A 23,966-nucleotide genomic window follows, 5' to 3' on the forward strand; every position below is an offset into this window, starting at 1 on the left:
TGTTGGCTGCCACATAGGTAGACAGGTTTTTGTTAATTGCAGCCATGAATAGTTCACATTTGAAGGAAAGAGGTCAAGGGTATGGCCAATAGCATGTTGGATGGAGACAACCACTAAGGTGTGAACAAATCATTGTGGAGCCTCGTGTCTCAAGTCAAAACTGGTCAACTAGCTCCCAACATGAGGATACCAAATCTAAGCTTTGGCTCAAATGGGAGCCCAGGTAGGAAAAAACTATCAAGTACAACAATTTTTGTGCTACGCGGGGACATTTAGGCCATGTTCAGATCCACTTAGTAACACCCAGAGAATAACCCAAGAACACTAACCTCCACTGCAAATAAAACTCATCCAGTATCTCAGCAAAGCTTCTCAAGTACCACCTATAGACAACTTGACGTATAAGTGACTGGACTAGTAAGACATTGTCTGACCATTAATGGGGCCTTAAAACTTGATGGATGTCTGTCAAACCAGAGACACAATTCTTGTAAACCATACGGTTTCGCCATTCTTGCACCTCATTGGCACAGATCAGGGTAGCATTAGGCTTCATGATACCATATGACATAGTGGCTCTTGGAACCTGAACTTATGGGATCGCAGTCTACTGGGTTACATGGTTGGTAGACACAGAACTTTTTTTTACACAAACACTGGATTTCCATGCTAAACGTACGTCAGCCAACATTACAAAACAAGTCAAATCATGACACAAAATAAAATTCTAAAACAAACCGTTACAGCATCTCTAGCTCCTAGGCTGGGTATAAGGCTTACTGCCAAGTCCCTCAAACCATACACAGTTCACACCAGTCATCATGGTGGCTCCTACAGGCTCTGATTTGACCAGATATTCCATAGACTAAGAGTACCGTCTAAGGCCGAAGACGCTCTACCCAGCAGCGCAGCGTCCACACGGCCCCTGGCAGCATCATCACTCAGCGCTCTTCACCCTGCGAGTACCTCGCCCTGTTACAAGCGCTTCCCTCTGCTCTCCACTGTTTCAGGCGCCCTGCGCTCCCGCTCCCAGGCTAGACACCCAGTGTGTGACCCCCACACACTACACACTAGTGTCCACACTGCCCCTGGCAGCAGCATCACTCAGGCGCCCTGCGCTCCCGTTCCCAGGCTATACACCTAGTGTGTAACCCTCATACACTACTGTTGGTCTCCAGCTCTTACAACTATATCTGATGAAGGTCTCAGTTGTCGAGACCGAAAACGTTTATATGTTGATCTGGATGCACCAAAATAAAAAAATCTACTGTTGAAAAATCTACTTTTGAACTTTGCTACAAATTTCTCCTGAGTGCCAAGTATATTTCTTACTACATTTACGGGTTGGATCCCCAACTTGAGCACCTCCCTAAAGTCCTTGAGTGCCGTGGTCACCACTTTCCATAGAAATAATCTAAGTTCTCATATTCAGGGTTACTGCACAATCAAAGAAATCAAAAGTCAAAGCTGAACCCCCTCAACGATTGCATTTTCCAATGGGTGATCTCGACTTTAGCTGCCTTTGAACATGGTCAGAAAAATCCTGGAGGCCAGACAGCCATTGTGGCAAAACTTTAACAAATGGCCACCACCAACTTTTTGATCTCTACTTTTAAGCAATGTCTACGTTCATTTTTCCTTGCTCAGTCAACATCAAAGTCTCTAAAAGAGGTCAAACCATCATCTAAAGTCAACACTATTAAGCCCAGCTACGGAGAAAAATACATAGTGACAGCTTCTTAAAAATTAGGCCATATAAAGTCAAAACTATACTTACCTGTCAATTGAGTCAGTAATTTGTGGAAAATTTAACTCTGGCAGAAATACATGAATCCAAATAATGGAATCGAAATAATTGAAGAACTGAAAGACAATGTCTAGTTTGGGATCGGTACAGGTCGCAATGTAGAGATAAAAAAAGCTATAGCTTTTTCAAAGGCTGTCCGGTCTGGAACATCTATTTTCACATCTGATGTTAGGGCATTTTCATGTTCAAGAAACAAGATACGGCAGGTCTTGTGGGGTGTTCCCGGTATACGGCAGGTCTTGTGGGGTGTTCCCTGGTATACGGCAGGTCTTGTGGGGTGTTCCTGGTATACGGCAGGTCTTGTGGGGTGTTCCCTGGTATACGGCAGGTCTTGTGGGGTGTTCCCGGGATACGACAGGTCTTGTGGGGTGTTCCCGGTATACGAAAGGTCTTTTGGGCTGTTTCCAGTATACAGCAGGTGTTGTGGGGTGTTCCCGATATACAGCAGGTTTTGTGGTGTGTTCCCGGTATACGGCAGATCTTGTGCGGTGTTCCCAATATATGGCAGGTCTTGTAGGGTGTTCCGGGTATACGGTGGGTGTTCTGGGGTGACCTGGTATACGAAAGGTCTTTTGGGCTGTTTCCAGTATACAGCAGGTGTTGTGGGGTCTTCCCGGTATGCAGCAGGTTTTGTGGGGTGTTCCCGATATACAGCTGGTTTTTGTCCCAGTATACGACATGTTTTGTACGATGTTGCTGGTATACGGCAGATCTTTTGGAGTTTTCCCAATATGCAATGGTTAATTCTAGGGATGTGGAGTCAACTAGTTTTGCGAGGAGTTGGTGTTGATTGAAATGAACAGATTCACACTACAATTTTAATCTCTTACAGTCCTATGACGTACTAGTATGTTATAGAGCGGGAGTGTGTGGAGCAAGTTTGGAATCTGATTCTGCTCCACACAAGACAGACACTGGCTGTATTATTCAGCCATCATCTGCCATTTGGATATTTATACCATCTTTGGTCAATATTTGGTCAAATATTTAATGACTGTATTTTTGGACTATAAGACTTACCAGACCATAAGACGCACCAGATATTTTCAGAAGGAAAATAGGAAAAAAACGTATGCGTAAAAAAGAGTTCCGTCTTACAGTCCGAATTCAGCTTGCATGGGGGGAAATTGGCAGTGCTGGCTGGGGCGGGGTGTTTGGTGATGATCTGACTCCCATATCAGACTGGTGCGGCAAGTTCGGCGGCGCTTGGTGGTGTGGGGCTCCACCAATATCTTGTGAAAGTACGGAGCCCCCCACACATCCATTGCTGCAATGCGGTGGCCTCCAGGAAAATGGCCACCAGAGACGGCGCATGCACAGATTGAGATCTCGACATTGAGATCTCGTCTCCGAGACCTCAATCAGCACTTGCGCCACCTCCGGCGGCCATTTTCCAGGAAGCCACTGCATTGCAGCAATGGAAATGCTGGGGGCTCTGCGCTTTCACAAAATGTCAACAGAGCCCCTGGCACAACTGAACACCGCCATACCTGCGCAGCATGGTATGGGAGTCAGATCATCGCCCTGCTGCATCGGACCACCAAACACCCCCTCTTCCCAGCCCAGGACCGGCAGAATCACCTGATTCACGGCATGGGGGAGTAGCAGTGGGTGAGGTACTCGTCTCTTAAGCCTGGCACGTCACATGAATTTGGGGGTCCTGGCAGGGTGTGTGGACTTGTGCCTATGGGGGAGCTACGCCCTTGCAGACCGCATGATGCCGTTGGCTTCGGCTGGCCAGGACAAGGTGTTGCAAAGTTCAATGAAGGAGACCACCAATCATCTATAAGCAGCAACTTACTGAGAACTATGTAGAGTAGATAGTGGGTACAATACTTCACGAATGCTTCCTTCAAAATCTTTAAATACATTCTCCTGTCCTTTCCAGAATAACTCGGTTCTGCCTCACTCAGTCTTATCTTTACCACTACCACGCCCGGTACTACTGTGCAGTTATCGTGAGTTCTATTCTCAACCCGCGGTTCCGCATCCTCTCCCGTCTTACGGGAACTAGTTTTCCAATATGGCCGGCATTTGGCTTGTACGCTTCTTTCACATTGCAACTCCTGTTCGGGCTACTCTCTTCATTTCACATTCTCTGTTCCGTCCTAGCCAGTTACCTCTACTTGTTATAAACTCGGGGCCATCATGCTAGGCGCCCTGTGCCACGACCCGTTTCCAGTGCATCACTCCATCCTTTGGTCACTTCCCTCTCTCTGCACAGGATCATGCTATCCACCACCTCGTCCTCCACTCACGTCATGCGGCTCTGCTCACTAGTCTGCCCCTTCACCTTAGCCCGTCCCACTCTGGGCTTGTCCCAAACATTAACTTTATCGATGCCTACCTGTTACTGGGAAGAACACAGCTTCATCACATGACAATGCAAAACATTAGACAGGCAAACGTTGCAGTATGTCGATCTCCATCACACAAGAGACACTGAGATGGGGCATACATATCACAGGAGACGCTGCTGCTGTCTTCTGTAGGACGGGAGCGCATTGGTGTAACCTCGGTCCACAGAGTACGTCCTGACCAACGTAATCTTCCATTGCAGAGGCCACAGCATCCTATAGTGAACGCAGCATGCAAGCGCTCACAGCAGCCAAAATGCAGCCGCCGACCAGAGCACTTCGGTCCCGAAGAAAAGGTCACCATTGACCATAGACGGCCTGCGGGCCAGAGGTTCCCCACCCCTGGGGCCGAGCTTTGCCCGCTATTAACACCTTACAGGCCGCTGTCAATCTTGGACAGGGGCATTTAATGCACTCAAAGTGGGAAGTTGTTCCATGCACCTGTTGATGTCTTTCTAGGTCAACCACGGGTCTGCTAAAGCCCACTGTACCTGTTATGACGATACTCCAATTAAACCTGCTGCTGTGCTTCATAGGATACTATGATTGTTATTGTTTACAGCAATATTGTGGTATCGCAGTTTATGCTACAAGCAACTGGCCAATAGGAGGTTTAAGTCACTTAAAGGGACTAAAAATACAGTAAAAAAAGTTATTAAAAAATATTAAATAAAAAAGTATGAAGAAATACATATAAAAATAATTAACAGAGAATTATAGAATGTTAGAAGGGACCTCCAGGGTCATCGTGTCCGACACCCTGCTCAGTGCAGGATTCACTAAACCATCTCAGACGAGCCTCTGATTGAAGACTTCCATTGAAGGAGAACTCACCACCTCTCGTGGACTCATATGTGTTTGCTGCGTCCAAGAAAGTCTGATGAAAATATAAAATTAACTAAAATAGGAAAACACCGTTAAACTGGAGATGGGAATTTCAGAGGGGGGTTTTCAGCACCACATCGCAAACAAAGCAAATAGAAGAAAGCAAAATGTATTTATGCCGAAATGTTAGCAATACATCAACTTGCCACGCAAGAAAAAAAATCCCTGATGCAGCTCCACCTACGTAGCATAACACTTCTCAAAAAACGGCGACACAAGCAAAAATGTTTTTTGTTTTTTTTTGTAATCGTACCGACCTATAGAATCATATTGCCAGGTCATTTTTACAGCACAATAAACGTCGGCTGTAAAAAAAAAAAAAGAACAAAACAGAAAGAAAGATCAAATCGAAGAGTTGTCAATTTCTTACCAAAGTTCTCAATCTAATTGATCATCCTTGGGATGTGGTGGTGAAAAAATAAATCCGATCCATGGAAGCTGTACCGAGAACCCAACAGGACTCAAAGGATCTGCTGCTAACCAGTAAGTGCCCGATACCATAGGATACCTTCAGAGGTCTTGTTTGATGGTACAAGGAGGACCTACACAATCTCAGGTAGGCACTAGTAAAGTTATGTGATCAGTGTATTATTTTGGTATACTATTTTCATGGAACACTTAAGATTGAACATTTTAGTAAAAGCAACCAAAATTGGATTGATTGATCACGGGTCAAATCTCTCCACACATTAAAGATGCTAAAGATTTTGGGACAAGCTGCAAAACCAAGCAAAGCCTCCCGTACGGATAACTACATTGCATTAATGGCAGAAACTTCTAAAGGCACGGCATAGAATACACGATGAAAGGCAATCGATCCAAATGCTATAAATCTGTTCAAGTTGCTTTAGAAAACAGCTGAGCTGGGAAAACCTTCACGGAAACTTTATTAAATGATTGCCCCGGATTAGCATGGGCTGCAGAAATAGTCGAGGAAAGAGTTTTACTGGCCATTGATGGACAAATCATTTAAAGGGATGGATAATGGACCCAAAAGAAAATGCTTCAAACATGACTCCAAGTCCTCCAGACAAATAAACCTGACGTAGTTTTATTCCTTATATATTCTTATCCTTACAACTACTCGCACCCACGGTCTGCCAATCTGGCAGGATCTTGATCTGCTAGGAAACTTGTGGGCTAGTAGAAGATCCACAGATGGTTATGTGTCCAAAACCATGAAATCCAGAAGTTCAAAAACATGCAGAGAGTCGAAACGGATGAGAGGTTTTCTACCACTAAAGAATTGGAACCACCTCTCCCAAATATCTTTTCATCTAACTTACCAATCTTCCAAAGATTTGTTTACAGAAACCACATCAGTGCATCATTAGCTACAGTATCCACAATCTATTGAGCTTGAAGATCAGGGAAAAGCAGGGTTTCCCGGGCTGACGGGGAGGGCAGGACTTCCCGGGCCCACGCAGAGGGCAGGACTTCCCGGGCCCACGCGGAGGGCAGGACTTCCCGGGCCCACGCGGAGGGCAGGACTTCCCGGGCCCACGCGGAGGGCAGGACTTCCCGGGCCCACGCGGAGGGCAGGACTTCCCGGGCCCACGCGGAGGGCAGGACTTCCCGGGCCCACGCGGAGGGCAGGACTTCCCGGGCCCACGCGGAGGGCAGGACTTCCCGGGCCCACGCGGAGGGCAGGACTTCCCGGGCCCACGCGGAGGGCAGGACCTCCCGGGCCCACGTGGAGAGCAGGACTTCCTGGGCCCACGCGGAGGGCAGGACTGAATACTCAGACAGCACCATAGCTGTACGAGTTGGCCTTAAAGCCCTAGTGTGATGATGTCAAAGGAACTTGCCAGATAACTGGAAAAACCCAATATGGATCACAGCAAAGGGAGGCAGCCATAGGAGATGGGATTAGGCCCGACAATGGAGTAGAGACAGGTGGGTAACAATAAGGGATGGGAAACTTAAAAAGGTTTTCCCACGAATGAATGTTAATTTTAATCAATAGATCTTGGAATAATAATAACTTCCGCAATTGGATGTGTTTAAATAAAATGTTCCTGGGCTGAGATAATCTAAAAAATGTCCCCTTGCTATGTACTGTGTAATGGCTGTGTCTGACAATGCAGGAACATGGTCTAAGCATACCACAGCTCTTTCAATCTCCTAAAAACACAGCAAAGAAAATGTTGTAAAAGTTATTTGTCACAGGAAAACATTTTAAAAGGGTGTATTAATGATAACAAGCTGTGTTCATCTCAATGGCTTCTATGAAACTCCAGTTAAAGGGGACCTGTCACTTGCCCACGAAATTGAATAAAATGCCTTGCAAAAATCCCCAATTCTCCGGCTCTAAACAGTTTTGAACAGTGTCGCTCTATTGCAAAGATTTTCACATATGTTGCTTTAAAAAGACAGTATGTGAAATCTCTGCTGGTAGGTCAACTGGCCGTTTCTTCAGAGTTTTCTAGGAGATGCACTTTCACCCTTTCCTCCCAGACACTGCCAATCACAGCTCGGCAACATCTGATAGATCAGTTTTTGAGCTGTGATGGGACCTGTTTGGGAGGGAAGAGTATCAGATGGTCACAATCTATAAGGAGAATCTTGAATGGGACAACACTTTGGACGGCTGAATACTTGGAGTGACACTTGCGGAATTCCTATAAGCAGCATTATTTTGCCATGTGTATTTTATAAAGTCCTTCCAAAAATGTTTTCAGCTTTTATTTTCACATGACCAAAGTTTTGGTTTGTTCTACTTTCAATGGTTATCTCTTCTGATGCCTCCAGGTCCCGACGCAGTTACTTGGAGAAGTGAGCGCCATGTTTGAAGCTGGTCCTGCCCAGCTCCTGGCGCCATTTAGTCCCACTATATCCCATATCTTTCAATCCACCCATCCTGCTTAGTATATTTTTGACTACGATTGTTTGACTACATTTTAGTTGTGACCATCGATTCCTCCAGTTTCTGATCTCGTTAATTAAGCTGATGCTTTAGTTTGTGACCCCCTTGTAAAGTGTTGGGCTAAACTGCTTCTCCATTCTAATCCACGGTAAGTTTATACTTCCTTAAACGCTGCTCTTAAATTATTATGGCGCCATTTATTTCATGGTGCTTTATGACTATGCCAATCATTGCCCTTTACTAAAATAAACTACTTTGACATCTATTCAAACCACAGATTTGGAAGAAAAAAAACAAGTGAAATGTGCAATTTAACTTTTTTAGCATTATTATAGAACCAGACATTGCAGAATAGTCATACTCACAATAATAAACTGCACTATGTAATAGGATGTGCCACGATTATACGACCTTGAGAACGGTTGTGGAAGCCAAAACCACACTAAACAGATGCATAAAAAAAGGTCCTACAAGCCAAAAGTTTATTTAAACTTCATACTAGGGCGGAGTCATCTGTTTCCACCCCTGAGGATCACAATGTCTGTAAACCAATGGTGTAGAGCAGATTCAGCCTAACTTTACGAAGAAAACGTCTTCCAACTTTGCCGTCATCATGGTTGTGATCGTTTTATAGATCTAGGCTCGGGGAGGAAATCGAAAAGGCTAACTAGTAAGGTTATGATTAGGTCAAATGAACAGAATCTAAAACTTCTGAAATGATAGACTGAAGTAAGGCAAAGAGACTTTTTTTTTGTCTAGTCCTGATATTTTTAGAACAGTTCTAAAGTCCAAAGTCTAAAGAATAAAGATTACAATAACGCCACCCAAAATTGGATCTTTGGGGGCATTCCTGGGGTGGGGCATAAATGGTCACTCACAGTGACCTTCTTCCGGTCTCAGAGGTATAATTAATTATCAACTTATTCATAGTCTAGATTGCGGTCCAGCCCCCAAATAATGTCTCTTTACATTCTCAATATTATTCCCAGCATTACAGAACAATATACAATAGGTGTATAGCTATAAAGGATTCATAGGTAGTGGCTGCACCCAAGCCTTTGTGTCTGAGGGGGAACCCAGGCCCTTGGTGTATTAGGGGGCCCCTAAGATTCTTCAGCCATACAATAGAACACCAGTGTGTATGACGAGAATCGTCACGTTACCCCTTACAACACCCACCAAAATTGTGGGATTTCCCAATGTTCTATATTGATACAACTAAACTGTTAACAGTTCTTAGAAAGAAAGAAAAAAGTTTTTCTTGTTTCTAAAAAGTTTTTTTTTTTTTTTTTTGAGAGAGGAGTGGATAGGAAATGTTTTAGTTCAGGAACACACCCGTTCTTATGGAAGTAAACAATCCAAAAAACAATTTTGGGAAAAAGCATTAGAAGTCATTTATTATTTCCCATTAGTTATTCCAAACTCATGACCACTTTCTTTTTTTTTTTTTTTTAACCACAACATTTGTGTAAATCCCATCCCAAGCTAAACTGTAAAATGGTAGAATAATACTGTAGGTGCTATAGTGGAATTTTTCATTTTCCAAAAACATTACAATTGGAACCACCTTAAAAAAAACCTAATTGTAGTCAACAGACACCAAATTAGGGCCAAACAAATATATAATGTCCTGGTTCAGATTACTACACCCGCCATTTGCAACGCAAATACAATAGTGGTACGGAAAACCTTTTTTGGGATTGAACTCATCCAAATACAAGCGGCACAGACGGGGTCTTATCGAGTGACTATTTACATGATGAAACAAAGTTGGAACATACCAAAAGAAGCTGTAATCACAGACAAAACTAGAAAAAATAAAATGCTCACAGTTCTCGTTTGCCCTTCGGTTGTCTGTACGGCCGGTCGTCTTTTTTTCCGGCTAGTTCTTAACTCCAATCATTAATGACAGGGTGGACGAGCAGGAACAAAAAATAAAGAATGCTGCACCAGCAGGAAAAAATAAAAATAAAAAACAAAACTGCTGATCAGAAAAAAAAAAAAACACAAAAATATAAAACATTTTTACAAATTAAAAAAAAAAAATTGTCATTTTTCTTTTTTCAGAAACGGCCTTCTCAAGAATCCAAGAAATTCCATCTTTCTATATAAAAGAAAAATAAAAATTACCAAAAAAAAAATCCGAGCGAGAACTTTTGCAACAAAACCAATCCAAGTGTCTGGGCGCAATGCCACAACCAGGTAATTAGGAAGTTTGCTTCTTTTTTTTTCGTGGAATAGAGGAGAAGTTTGTAAACCGCAGACAGTGCCCGTCATTGTTTCTGCCAATCGGCAAAAATTTATAAAAGAAATCAGATTCCACCAAAAAAAAGACCGAAAAAAAAAAAAGGGCAGAATTTTCCTTTTTAGCCCGGAATGGATTTCTTTCCTGAAGCTCAAGTCGAAAAGACAGACAAAAGAAACTGATTTGACTGAGCTCTGCCAAGTCTTGCCTTTTTTTTTTTTTACCCCCCCGTTCTTTCTGTACGGTCTTTCCTCGCTCCCAGCATGGCAATCATCCCAATTCCAAGAAGTCTTGGCGAGGCTCCAGCCTGTGCCAGTCTGTCCTCCATCCCAAAAGATGCCCTTTGCGGATCATTTCATATATTAAAAGAGAGAGAGAGAAGGAAAGAAAAAAAAAATAAACACAATGGAAGAAGAAAAAAAAAAATACCAATAATGAAACAGAGACGCCGAGTAGGAAATGAGACCCGATAACCAAACCTTGTATTGACAAACCTCCCGTCAGCCAAAAAAACACCTGGTTCTTGTCGAAACGACTCGGATGTGTGACAGCGGCCAAATACCATTTTTTTTTAATAAGCGCTTGGTGTGTTGTTTGGAGCCATTTGTTATTCAGTGATAAGAAATCTGTTCTGTGTCTGGAAATGTCCGCATGCGACAGAACCTGCTGCTAAGCCAAAAAATCTTTTAGGGGAGGAGGAGAAGAGAGACAGGGAGAGGGGTGTGTGTGTATTCAACTTTAACAAGTGCCATATACTTCACTCAATCTGCCATGGATTTGAGGTTTGCACAGAATCATGGGAGGAATTGATATTTAGGGGTTGATGGTGGGAGTTTTAATTAAGATTTTTTATTTAATTTTAATTTTTTTTTTAACAAAAGCCGTTTTTATTGGCAGTTATGTCATAGATTGGAAGTCTACTCTCTATGATGTGAGTGGCCATTAAAAATTGTGCTGGATAATTGTTTTACAAAGTAATTTTTTTTTTGTATATTGAAAAATTAAATTAAAAAAAACACACTTCCATATAAAACATACGTAGGCTTGTTTAGGCTACTGGTATTCTAGGCAGCTCGATATTCGGTGAATTAGAAGTGCTCTTGCCTCTGCTGGACACTATGGAGAATTGTCTTTGGTCACCAGAGTGTATTTTAGTATACCCAGTCCTTCATCATACCGTATGTACTGGTCTTGTGTATTCTCCCTCCATTGTGAGTTGGACAGACCTTGGTCAGATCTCATCTGGAATACTGTGTCCAGTTCTGGGAACCACATTTTAAAAAAAGACATTAAAAACTGGAGTAAGTTCAGAGAAGAGCGACCAGGATGGTGAGCGAACTGCAAAGTATGTCCTACGAGGAACGGTTAAAGGATCTGGGAATGTTTAGCTTGCAAAAAAGAAGGCTAAGAGGAGACTTAATAGCTGTCTACAAATATCTGAAGGGCTGCCACAGTGTAGAGGGATCATCATTATTCTAATTTCCACATGGAAACACGAGAAACAATGGAATGAAACTGAAAGGGAGAAGATACAGATTAGATATTAGAAAAAACTTTTTGACAGTGAGGGTGATCAATGAGTGAAACAGGTTTCCACGAGAGGTGGCGAGTTCTCCTCAATGGAAGTCTTCAAACAGAGCCTGGACAGACAACTGTCTGAGATGGCTTAGTGAATCCTGCATAGAGGCGGGAGATGGACACAATGACCCCTGAGGTCCCTTCCAACTCTAACATTCTAGGATTGGTTCTAAAAGAGGAAGGTGTTCCTATACTCCCGAAATTTAGTAGTGCAATATCAATGGGCCGTCTGTGTAATGCAGATGCTGGACTGGCCCTCCGTAAGGAGAAATGGAGTTTCTAGCTAATTTTACTACTAACAAAGAGGAGTCCCATATAAAGGAAAGTTCAGAAACAACTGCTAGATGCAGGTCCAACCTCGCACACCTGCACCCATGTCAAGAATTAGGCTTTGTCTCACACCGCTGTAAATAGTAGAGGAGGCCGTGCAAGTCGGCTGCCGCAGTACAAACAAAAGACTACTACATGTTCTAGTAAAAGAATCCCGGATAACCAGAGGGTTTTATGGAGATGTATGTTTGATTCTGGAGACTTATGGGTGATCTATTTGAGTCTACATAATTACAGGAGTATATAAAATGTCATTGCGCCATGACATCTTGGGGGCCAGCTAATAAGAAGAGCCAGTGATGCCGGCCAGTAGTAGGAGGTTCACTGAGGTCTAAGCTAGCAGTCACCGACCACCATCGCGGCACTTATCCAGGGTATTGCTAATCATTTTGCCCAACCCTAGCATGCTGCCATATTTGTCTATCATAAATTTTAGAAGAATTCTATCCCTTAATCCCTATTTGGCACTCCAGAAAGTTGTACGTGTTAGAAGTGGTTGTCTCTGGTGAAGACTCTCTCCATTGTAGTGCATGGCAGTTGAGTTTACTATTGGGAGAGCCACATGCACTCATGTATTCTCCCTTCTGAAGTGTTATCTCGAGAAGGTGACAGACAATTTTCTCATAGGTGTAGGTTTCTGGACTCCTATCAGGCATTTGTGGCATATACAATTGGCATTGTTCAATAGCCTATAGAAAGTTATTTTATATAGGGTGTGAGGACACAGCATCATATCTTAATTAACCAGACGTTTATTTTTAGCAAGCCAGAAAGAATACGCTTATCTATATGTTGACTTTTGAATTCATGTGTTTTGTTTCTGGTTGGTCAAGAAAACAGACTTTTGCTTGTGTAAGCCTGTAATCTTGACTTGTAAGTTGTCAATTTGTTATAACATATTGTGCTCTTAACCTTGGTGACTAGTAATGTTTGCTGATATGCTAATTACGAATTGTCTAGGCCAGCTAGTTTGTTGACTTAAAACAGAGGATGAAAAACTATGCAAATAAATTTTTATTCTTCTCCTTTACCTGTAAATACTGATTGAAGGACACTTGTTAACAATAAAAAGAGGTTATATGCCTCTGTGAAAGTGAGAGAGCCAGAGATTGAGCCAAGACATCAAAAAGGACCCGAGACAGGACAGCAGCCAAGACATCATGGCTCCATGACGAGGAACACAGATTTATCCTTCTACAGGATGCCAGTTTAGGAGACCTCGGCTGGAAGAATGCAGATCTGCTGCATTGACCATCATGAATGCATGGTTATGTTTGGGGAAAGCCAGGATTGGGACCCACCGGTCACCTGGCTCCATGGAGATGTTCGGAGAAGCCAGATTGTGACCCTCTGGTCAACTGGCCTTGTACCTAAATGGACTGTCATCTTCCTAAGCTTGTCATTACCTTCTCTCTGTGAATGCCACAGGTGTGGTAGTCGGCCCTGGAAGATGAAGCCAGGATGTGACCCTCCGGTCAACTGACCCTTGTACTTGAATGGATTGTCATTTACCTATGCTTGTCATTACCTCCTCTGTGTGCATGCCAAAGGTTGGGTAATCGGCCCTGGAAGATCTGAAGTAACAGCTGCTATTAATCCGGCAAGTCAGCGGAAGGGTGAAATTCTGTAATGTGCACCATGTTGGGTAATGTGCTGGGACTGTTCTATGTGTTATCTGCCTGTTTTGTGGTTTAAATAAAGTTGGGACAGGGTTACAGTAGGCTGGAAAAGTAAACAAAAAAGAGCGTGAGAGAGGCAGAGTCTCCCAGAAGCAAATATGGCCGCATGTCACCAATCTGGGAACAACAGCAGCTAAAAATTGTGGAAAAATGTTCCTGAACATAAAACTGCAAAGACTGCAGATGGTCAGTAGTGGATGCTCGTGATCTCTGGGTACTCAGGCGTCACTGCATTAAACACAGCCATCATGAAGATCATTGCATGGACCCAGGAATACTTCCAGAAATCATGGTCTGTGATCACTGTTCTCTACACAATCCACAAATGCAAGTTACAGTCCTTTCATGCAAAGAACAAGCCAAATATCAGAACAATCCAGAAACACTGCTGTCTTCTCTGGGCCAAAGCTCAAGCAAAATGGACAAAGGCAAAATGGAAAATTGTTCTGAGATTGGATGAATTAAAATGTAAAATTATTTATGAAAACCAAGGATGCTGTGTCCTGCAGACTCAAAAGGAGAGGAACCATCCAGCTTATCTCTGATGTATGGGGGAATTAGTGCCTATGGCAGGGGCACCAAATCATTAAATGCACCATCAATGCTGACCATTATATAGAGGTGTTAGAACAACATCTGCTCCATCTAGACAATGTCTATTTCAGGGAAGGACTTTCATGTTTCAGTAGGACAATGATAAACAACATACTACATCCATTACAGCAGCACGGCTCCGCAGAAGAAGAGTTCGGGTAATGAGCCGTCCGCCTGCAGTCCCAAACTTTTACCAACAGAAGACATCTGGTGCATTATGAAATGAAAAATCTGGTAAAGAGAACGAATTATGGTCACTAAGCATTAAGGACACTGCTCTCTCCTGGTTCTCTTCCTATCTTTCTGACCGCTCCTTCAGTGTTCTGTTCTCCGGCTCCACTTCGTCTCCTCTTCCTCTCACTGTCGGGGTACCTCAGGGCTCAGTCCTTGGCCCCCTTCTCTTCTCCCTCTACACAGCCCCAATTGGACAGACCATCAGCAGATTTGGTTTTCAGTACCATCTTTATGCTGATGACAGACAACTATACACGTCATCCCCTGACCTTACCCCCGCTGTACTACAGAACGCCACTGACTGTCTGTCTGCAGTCTCCAACATCATGTCCGCTCTCTATCTGAAACTCAACCTCTCCAAAACCGAACTACTTCTACTCCCGCTGTCTACTAACCTCCCTAAATCTGACATTTCCCTCTCCGTGGGTGGCACCATAATAACACCCTGGCAGCAGGCGCGCTGTCTGGGTGTTATGTTTGACTCCGATCTCTCCTTCACCTCCCACATACAATCTCTTGCCTGCTCATGCCGCTTACACCTAAAGAACATCTCTAGAATCCGCCCTTTTCTCACCATGGAGACAACAAAAACCCTCACTGTCGCCCTAATCCACTCCCGCCTGGACTACTGTAACTCTATTAATTGGCCTCCCCGTTACTCGACTTTCCCCTCTCCAGTCTATCCTTAATGCAGCAGCCAGGGTCGTCCATCTGGCTAATCGTTACTCGGACGTGTCCGCTCTTCGCCAGTCATTACACTGGCTGCCCATTCATTACAGGATCCAATTCAAAGCACTTGTTCTCACAAAGCTCTCCACAGGGCGGCACCCCCTTACATCTCCTCCCTCATTTCTGTCTATCGGCCTAACCGACCACTGCACTCTGCAAATGACTTTCGACTAACCTCTGCACTAATCCGTACCTCCCACTCCCGACTCCAAGACTTCTCCCGTGCTGCGCCAATCCTCTGGAATGCTCTACCCCAAGATATTAGGACCATCCACAACTTGCATAGTTTTAGGCGCTCGCTCAAAACACATTTGTTCAGAGCGGCCTATCACGTTCCCTAATCAAAGTCATTTTATGTTTGTGTGTGTGTGTGTAGCCCATTCACTATCCCCATCTACCCCCCAACCCCTGAAGATGGCTGGACCATCACTGTAAATACATCATTGTAAATACACACCTGTGCTTTGTATCCCCCCACCTCATTGTAGATTGTAAGCTCTCACGAGCAGGGGCGGCTTATTGTGCTTTAATCATTACATTATTGTTAACATTGTTACTTATGACTGTTGTGTTTGAAAATGTTAACTGTAAAGCGCTGCGGAATATGTTGGCGCTATATAAATAAAGATTATTATTATTATTATTATTATTATTAAGCAACGAGAATCTGACAAGAATGGCATAACGTTCCTCTCACAAAATGACAGCAATTGTCTCCTCACTTCCGACGTTTACAGACGGTTTTAAAAAGAAGAGAGGACACTGCACAATGGTGGACACAGCCCGGCGCAATGGCCGACACTGCCCTGGAACAATGGTGGGTGCGGTCCAGGGACAATGGTGGACACGGCCCAGGCGCAATGGCGGACAAGACCAAACCATAATGGCGGACGCGGCTCGGGCACAATGGCTGATGTGGATCGGGGACAATGGCGGACGAGGCTTGAGGACAATGGAGGACGTGTCCCGGGGACAATCGCGGACGTGTCCCGGGGACAATCGCAGACACATTTTTTGAGATGGAAAAATGTCCAAAGTTCACCTTCTGGTCTATGTCCCAAGTTCTGTTGTGAATAAAATAAAATTTCTAAACCATTGCATCCTTGTTTGCCTCATATTTTACATATAAGCCAAACTTGTTTTTGAATTGGGGTTGTACACGGTCAACCAGATATTTGAGTGAATGAAATGTAAAGGTAATCAGAGCCTCTTACAACGAAGACAATTCATCACCGATCTCAAAGCAATTTGCTAATCATCGGTCTGGAATAATTAATCAAAAAAAGGTGTTACCCCTCAGCACAGCCCTGGTAGATAATAAGTAGCTTTATGGCAGAATTAGGACTGCAGCTCCTGATATTACTGGAAAATGAGACATGATATAGCCTAGGATCCAAGCAAGATAGCAACGTAACTGTAACGTTCCTCTAGGTCAGGGTGGCACGACATTTTTTGGTCCAAGGGCCACATTGAGATACTGAACCAATCCCAAGGGCCGCAAAAACAAATTAATGGGGCAATTACATGAATACATCACCAGAACCACCGTTAGTACATTAATACATCACTAGAACCAAGTTTTGAGTATTTGTAGAGGATTTGGAGTGATTCTGCTAAAAAAAATAAATCAGTGTGAACACACGCTAACTTTAACTGATTGTTCGGAGCAGAAATTAGCCAAATTCTCCTCATAATCTCAGATCTAGAAGTTTTGAGGATTTTTAAGTTTCAACATAGCCATGAAGCAAGTTATGGATTGCTACATGTATACAAGATCAGAACCACCGCCATCACATGAATGCAGCTCCAGATCCCCCAACAACACAAGTGTTGCACCAGAACCATTATCAGTACATGAATGCAGCTCCAGAACCACCATAATACATCTATACAACACTAAGCTTAGCACAGCAATCAACTGCAAAAGTTAAGTCAGACCCATATACAATTGTATCGCATGGACCTACAACTCCCAGTATGTCCTTAACAATGATACGGAGATGCTGGGACTTGCTGTTTCTAGTAATCATCAGACTGTGGCCATACATGAACCACAGTACTGATGAGACACAGTCCGTATCACACATATACGATTGAAGTGGTTCTCCTTTTCTTCATTTTTTCTAGACGCCATGATAACATTTCATGCCGAGCACTTCTTTTCAGACTTCCCTTTTCGCCGTCTTCAGCAGCACATTCTGACACAGTGCCCTTAAAAGATAAAAGTATCATTATACTGCTCCATAAATATAAGTATCTCCTATGCTGCAGCCCTGAATAAATAATTTTTCTTCATTGTGCTTACCGCACAAAATATCCCCCCCCTCTATAATATGCACCCCCATACTGTCCGTCTACACAATAAACACCCAGACACTGCCCCTCTCCATAATATACCCCCTTCACAGTCCCTCTACATAACATACCCCCACACTGTCCTTCTCCATAATAAACCCACACACAGTCCTCTCCATAATATACTCCCACACTGCCCCTCTCCATAATATACCCCCTCACAGCCCCTCTCCATAATATACCCACCACACTTCACCTCTCTATAATATACCCCCTCAAAGCCCCTCTCCATAATATACCCACTACACTTCAACTCTCTATAATATACCCCCTCACAGCCTTTCTGCATAATATACCTCCCTCACAGCCCCTCTCCATAACACCCCCTCACACTGCCCCTTTCCATATCTCCCACACAATTCCTCTTTGCATATTATCAGCATGGCCTCTCGCTACACTATGCCCCCTTTCACAATTCGCCAACTGCCCTATAATGTCCTGCATTGCCTCACTGTACCCAATAAATGTCCTCCACTGCTCCATTATGTGCCCTTGCATTAAACTCAACCCTTCCCTCCTTTTGGCCCCCCCTCATCACAAGTGAAAGCAAACTCCATCTTCAGCACCGCCGAGGAGCGCTTACCAGCCCCTGACTTCTCTTCTGCCTGTGCTTCCCCTCTCCATAATATAACCCTCTTCATAATGTCCCCCATGCAGCCCTTGACATAATATTGCCCTTACACTACCCCTCTCCATACCATCCTCCCAGACTATTAGCCTCTCCATAATAACCCCCCATAGTACCACTCTCCATGTCATCCTTCAGACACACAGCCTCTCCATATTCCCCTTCCCCTACAGCGCCCCTCTTCATAATAACTCCCCCACTCACACAGTGCCCCACACCATAATACACTACACTGACCCTCTCCAAAATATCCCCCTACACTGCCCCTTTCAATAATATTCCCTCCACACTGCTACCCTCTTCATAAAGTCCACCCACCCCCCTATCCTCCGCTATACTGTGTCCCCTTTCACAATCCTCCTCATCATATACCTTGGCAGTTACACAGACCCTCCCATCTCCCAGCCTCTTCGTCTAAAATAATCATTATCACGTTTTAGCTTCAACTCCGCAATGGAACGCTTACTGAGATCTAATGTCTCTACTGTCTGTGCGGCGCCGGCAGCAGCGTGATGACGTCAGGAGCGTGATGACGTCAGCATTGTGGTGATGTCAGGAGCGTGATGACGTCAGCATTGTGGTGACCTCATCACATTGCTGCACGTCGGGGCCGGGGCGGACATGCGCTACTCTACCCCAGTCTCGGCACCGCAGTGTCTGTATTCGTGTCTGAAAGACCAATACATTTGAGTATAGGAGGAAGGAGAGACGGGTGCGTCGTCTCCCGGACAGTTGCGCGGGCTGCACAATATCGCTGGTCCGCGGGCCGTATGTTGCGCAGGCCTGCTCTAGATTATTATATTTAAAGACCGTAACAATAAGAGTTAACTATAAAAGTCCATATCACTGGAAATGTATGGCGGTTTAAAAAAAAAAAAAGAAAACAAAAGGAAATAATCTAACACGTTAATTGTTATAGAGGGTTAAAATTTGGAATAACTTTCACCAATATTCAATGGCAAAAGTTACAAATATTCGATTCCGGGCTGCAAAAACAACAGAGAAAGCCAAATAATGCTTTACAAATTTGTGAAAAAGAGGAAGATTGATGTAATCTACATGCAAATGATATTCGCGAAGACTCTCCCTTGGAGACAAAAATTGTCATCTACTGGAGTGGAGGAAGAAAGTAGAGCCGCGTGAACCGTCGTCTTCTCATTGTCAACACAGCTAGATCTCTTTCAGAGAGGAGCGTTCCTTTATTAAAAGTTCAGTTCTGATCTGTTACCTGGGTGGGATGCCAAGTGCCGACAAAAGCCGAAACAAGCGCCTTCTCCATCGGCTTCTATTCGTCTTGATACATTGCTTCGGGAGCAGAGAAAAAAAAAAAAAGATTCTCACCCAAAAAGCAATTAAAGCAACGGAAAAATCAATTAATTGAAATACAATACCGTAGGGTCAGCATCCATCAGATGCGTGATTAATGCAGATTTGCAAGTCACGTCCCGTCAGAGAGAGGAGGAAACGGGACCCGGCTTCATGGGTTTTTCGATTATGCCATTTTGGAAAGTTCTAAAAGATTAGCACAGCGGGGAAATCTAAAAAGTTGTATTTGATTTTGACTGTAGAGTTTATTAGGGTCTTAATCAACTTGACAAAAGAGTCGGCAGGTTCCAACCGACGATGTCCGAGAAGGCTTTTATTTCTCGAGTGTGTTCTTGGCAGCGGATATTTTATGGTGTAACGGACAAGCGATTTCATTGATTTGGGAGAAAAGGACAGTAGGTAGCACAAAGCAGGAGCTTGGTCAAGGACCTCAATACTGCACATTTAAAGAAAAAAGCCAACCCCTAGTTCTCCCATTCTCAAGTTGATAGACAATTTTTTTTGCGCTTTCGTTGGTTCTCCCTTTCTTCCAAGAGCAAGTAACTTTTTTATTTTTCTGTTTTCTGTCTACACATCCGTAAGAAGGTTTGTTTTATTGCGGGACAAAAGTTTTGATTCATTTTACCACACATTTTTATTTGGGTGTATTGGCAAGGTTTGATTTTTGTGATGTTTGCTGGATAGTAAAAATTACCTGCCAACGCATTTCTTTATGTCAGTGATAGTAAACTTGGGTAGTTTTCATATTTGTGCTTAAGAAAAATTCAGAAACGTTTGTGCCGACATTTTCTGAAAAGTGTAATGTGCCTGCGGACTGTTATTTTTTAGGATGGAAAGGGCCCAATAACCAGGGACTTTACCAACCTGATAATATAACCCCATAGCTGTCTGCTTTACCCTGGCTGGTTGTCAAAAATAGGGGGGAACTAAAGTCATTTTTTTATATATTAGCTTAATACATGTACAGTAAACTACACATGAAAGACATTAATTATATATCGAATGGATATCGATTTACCTCTTATCTATCTACTAGATGGTGGCCCGATTCTAACGCATCGGGTATTCTAGAATATGTATGCGTAGTGTATAGCACAGCCCACGTAGTATATTGCGTAGCCCACGCAGTACATTGCGCAGCCCACGCAGTACATTGCACAGCCCACGCAGTACATTGCGCAGCCAACGCAGTACATTGCGCAGACCACGTAGTACATTGCGCAGCCCACGTAGTACATTGCGCAGCCCACGTTGTATATTGCGCAGCCCACGTTGTATTTTGCGCAGCCCACGTTGTATTTTGCGCAGCCCACGTTGTATTTTGCGCAGCCCACGTTGTATTTTGCGCAGCCCACGTTGTATTTTGCGCAGCCCACGATGTATTTTGCGCAGCCCACGATGTATTTTGCGCAGCCCATGTTGTATTTTGCGCAGCCCACGTTGTATTTTGCGCAGCCCACGTTGTATTTTGCGCAGCCCACGTTGTATTTTGCGCAGCCCACGTTGTATTTTGCGCAGCCCACGTTGTATTTTGCGCAGCCCACGTTGTATATTACGCAGCCCACGTTGTATATTACGCAGCCCACATTGTATACTGTGCAGCCCACGTTGTATATTGCGCAGCCAACGTTGTATATTGCGCAGCCCACGTATATAGCAATGTGGGCATGATATCCCTGTTAAAAAAAAAAAGAATTAAAATAATGAAAAAAATTATCTACTCACCTTCCGTTGGCGCCTGGATCCAGGAAGCGGTTACCGACACTTGGGATCCACCGAAGCTCCGCCGAGCCGCTCGCGCCGGCCGCCATCTTCTGTTCCCAGGATGCATTGCGAAATTACCCAGATGACTTAGCGGTCTCGCTTGTTTTTTTATTATTTTTAACATTACATTTTTTTACTATTGATGCCGCATAGGCTGCATCAATAGTAAAAAATTGGGGACACACAGGGTTAACAGCAGCGGTTACGGAGTACGTTACCCGTGGAATAACGCAGTCCGTTACCGCCAGCATTAACCCTGCGTGAGCGGTGACCGGAGGGGAGTATGCGGGCGCCGGGCACTGAGTGCGGGGAGTAAGGAGCGGCCATTTTCTTCCGGACTGAGCGCGCCGCTGATTGGTCGTGGCAATGGTCGTGGGCGTTTTGCCATGACCAATCAGCGACTTGGATTCCATGACAATAAACATAAGGATGAATGACCTCGGGGAGATCAAAACATCCAACACCGCGGAGACACCATCACGTGTTTCTCAACGCAGTGATCCAGAACACTGCCCCCATCCCTTATGGGAAATATGCAAATGCATGTAGAGAAGCTGCGGAGACACCATCACATGTTTCTCAACGCAAGCAATGAATAGCCAGGTCTTTCACCGGGAAGGAACAACCACGGGAAGGGCAGCATCCAATAAAGGAAAACCACCCATGCCAAAACATGGTATCCATCCACAGACAGATGTTTCAGAGTATTTGCCCCTCATCAGTGTGGAGTAGGAAACTGGCTATTAGGAGCAGTGCCTAGTGAAAGGACTATAAACATAAGGGTGAATGACCTCGGGGAGATCAAAACATCCAACACCGCGGAGACACCATCACGTGTTTCTCAACGCAAGCAATGAATAGCCAGGTCTTTCCCCGGGAAGGATGGGGACAGTGTTTTGATCTCCCCGAGGTCATTCACCCTTATGTTTATAGTCTTTTTACCAGGCACTGCTCCTAATAGCCAGTTTCCTACTCCACACTGATGAGGGGCAAATACACCGAAACAGCTGTCTGTGGATGGATACCATGTTTTGGCATAGGTGGTTTTCTTTCTTGGAAGCTGCCGTTCCTGTGGTTGTTCCTTCCCGGGGAAAGACCTGGCTATTCATTGCTTGCGTTCAGAAACACGTGATGGTGTCTCCGCGGCTTTTCTACATGCATTTGGATTCCATGACAGACAGAGGCCGCGACCAATGAATATCCGTGACAGAAAGAAAGACAGACAGACAGAAGGACAGACAGAAAAACGGAAGTACCCCTTAGACAATTATATAGTAGATATTTTTGCACATCGTTGCTACTTGTTTTGGTTTTGCTTTGACAAAACTTTATTGACATACTTCAGTGTGGATCAGATGCGTTTTTGATGCGTTTACGCTGCGTAAACGCACTTACAACGCACAAGTGTATTTTACCTGCAGAAAATCCACACCTAAGGCAAGTCTATAGGGAAAATCTGCACAGAAGACTCAGCGTTACCGAAAGAGAAATTGACGTGCTAACGATTGGAAAATAAAAAATAAAAATCGCACCGCAGGCGAGTTTACACAGCGTAAAAAAAAGCACGGTGGACATGAGACTTCTATAAATCCCGTCCACTTTGCTGGAACTGTAAAATGCTGCATTTTTGCTGCAACGAAAATACGCAGCATCAAAAACACAAATCAAAGCTCATTGTGGGCAATTTTAATTGGAAGCACGTCTCACCGACTGGCACTGTGCAAAGTCCAATTTGTTCTTTTTCAAGAATGAATTGGACAAAGCAAGTCCTAAAACATGTCAGCTTGCTCTGTCCACCATTTCCCATAACACATTTTAGTTTATTTTTTAGAAAAAGAGAGAAAACAAAGAAAAAAGCCTCCAACCCCCTGAGCTCCCAGGAGGACCTCAAATCACAGGTCAACCTGTCACTTTGTTAGTAGGTGCTAGCATTTTTTTTGGGCACTAAACCCTTTAATTCTGACATCTAAATCTGTTATTCCCCAAATGTTTTATTTTTCTTTTTTAAAGTAAATTAAATTTACAAATTTAAAGGGACTGTCACTCACCAATAATATATCAGTATTTTACTTGGTGTAAATGCCGCTGTTCTCCTGAATCCGGCGATGTTTTTCTTTTCTTCTTGCGCCTCTCCGTTCCTGAGATATGGCCTCCTCTTCTCTGTATATAAATCTAGTCTTGCTACAAGTGGGCGGGGTCTTCATCCCATCTCTAGGATCACGCCCTTTTGGCTAATAACACTAAATTTATATACAGGGAACTGAACGCCATATCTTGGGAATAGAAAGGCACAGGAAGAAAAGTAAAACAGGATCGGATTCAGGAGAACAACAGCGTTTACACCTGATAAAAAAAAGAAAAGGCTTTTTTAACGCAAGTCTTTTTTTAATTTAAAATGGTCAAAACGAATTGCAAACTACCAAATAGCCATTCTATGGCATAAATTAGTTAGTAAAACTTGTAGGGAAGGAGAGAGCTACCCCCATACATATCAGATGGTTGGCAGGAACGAATCAGGAGGCCCCCCAAACACATCAGATGGTTGGCGGGAAAGAAACAAGAGGGTCCCCCATACTCATCAGATGGTTG

General features: G+C 43.8%; 1 protein-coding gene across 7 annotated transcripts in view; it reads right to left on the reverse strand.

Moving 5' to 3' along the window:
• MSRA (methionine sulfoxide reductase A) overlaps positions 1 to 23,966 on the reverse strand; it is a 283,315-nt gene that overhangs the window by 218,097 nt on the left and 41,252 nt on the right. Inside the window, exons 1-2 of one of the 7 annotated variants that reach the window (XM_077291727.1) lie at positions 10,640 to 10,831; positions 9,746 to 10,501 (exon numbers count right to left, since the gene is read on the reverse strand). The exons of 5 other annotated variants lie outside the window; for them this stretch is intronic. The gene's annotated coding sequence lies outside the window, so the exon portion shown is untranslated. Of the gene's footprint in view, positions 1 to 9,745; positions 10,502 to 10,639; positions 10,832 to 23,966 lie in introns of those variants that run through there. One more of the 7 variants, XM_077291728.1, reaches the window with a different exon arrangement.

This window comes from Ranitomeya variabilis, chromosome 2, assembly GCF_051348905.1.
Source record: "Ranitomeya variabilis isolate aRanVar5 chromosome 2, aRanVar5.hap1, whole genome shotgun sequence".
Lineage (NCBI taxonomy): Eukaryota > Metazoa > Chordata > Amphibia > Anura > Dendrobatidae > Ranitomeya > Ranitomeya variabilis.